Source organism: Hipposideros armiger, unplaced genomic scaffold (genome assembly GCF_001890085.2).
Source record: "Hipposideros armiger isolate ML-2016 unplaced genomic scaffold, ASM189008v1 scaffold_175, whole genome shotgun sequence".
Lineage (NCBI taxonomy): Eukaryota > Metazoa > Chordata > Mammalia > Chiroptera > Hipposideridae > Hipposideros > Hipposideros armiger.
The window spans coordinates 2091370-2092726 of NW_017731525.1; positions in this window are offsets into that span (position 1 = coordinate 2091370).

Consider the following 1357-nt stretch of genomic DNA (forward strand, 5'->3'; position numbering starts at 1 on the left):
GGCCGGCCCAAACAAAGCTTTTTAATATCCAGTATTGTGCTTGAAATGACTGGCCACCATTTTGATAAAATTTTTAAATGATGATCTTTTCAGATTTTTGATAAAAACTTTGCTCAGACAAGTAGGTAATAAACAATTAAAAAATTTTTAATAATTGTATTAAAAGAATCTCACAGAAATTCCTTTTCTTTCATGAAACATAATGCTGAAATTCCCTATGATAAAGTGAATGGATTTTTAGATACAACAGAAAATTTTCACAGTATTTCAAATAATGACAAAGTTGCCATTGGCAGAAAGAGCTTGCAGATGACCAAGGAGCAGATGGGCCGATAGATGTTCCAGCTGACACCAGGATGGACAGAGGCCTGGACCAGTCTCACCCATCACTGGCCTGCTCCTTGTGTACACCACACACTTTGGCACTGTGCAAGTTGTAAATATACAGAAACGTTGACAGAATTACACAGTGGACACCCATATATAACCACCACCTAAATTCTATAATTAACATTTTGCTTTGTTTATTTTATCATGTGTCTATCCATCTAACCATCCCTCTATCCTATCCATCAGTCCATCTTATTTTTAAATAGATTTCAATTCTCATATCATAAGTGCACACTTCTAAAGTACAGTTCCGTGGTTTTTGATATATTCACAAGGTTTTGCAACCATCACCCCTATCTAATTCCAGAACCTTTTCATCACCCCCAAAAGAAATGCTATACCCATTAAGTAGTCACTGTGTATTGCCATCCGCTTTCTGTCTCTAGAACAGGATTTGACTGTTCTAAACATTTCAGACAAAAGGAGTCATACAATACGTGGTCTTTTGTGTCTGGCCTTTTTCACTTAGCATGTTTTCAAGATTCATCCATGTTGTAGATGTATCAGTACTCTATTCCTTCTTATGGCTAAATAATATTCTATTGTATGGATATACCATTTGTATTTGTCCACTTATCAGTTGACAAACATTTGTGTTGTTTCCACTTTTTGGCTATCATGTATTATATAATGCTCCTGTGAACATTCATGCACAAGATTTTGTGTGGACATATGTTTTTTATTCTCTTGTATATATATATATATATATATATACTTCAGGAGTGGAATGGCTGAGTTATATGATAACTCTATGTTTAACATTTTGAAGAGTTGCCAAATTGTTTTCCATGGTGACTGTACCATATTACATTCCCACTAGCAATATATGAGGGTTCCAATTTTTCCACATCTTTGCAGACTTGCTACTGTCTATATTTTTTATTATGGCCATTCTAGTAGGTGTGAAGTGATTTTGTGTGTGTATGTGGTTTTTGATTTGTATTTTCCTAATGATAAGTGATGCTGA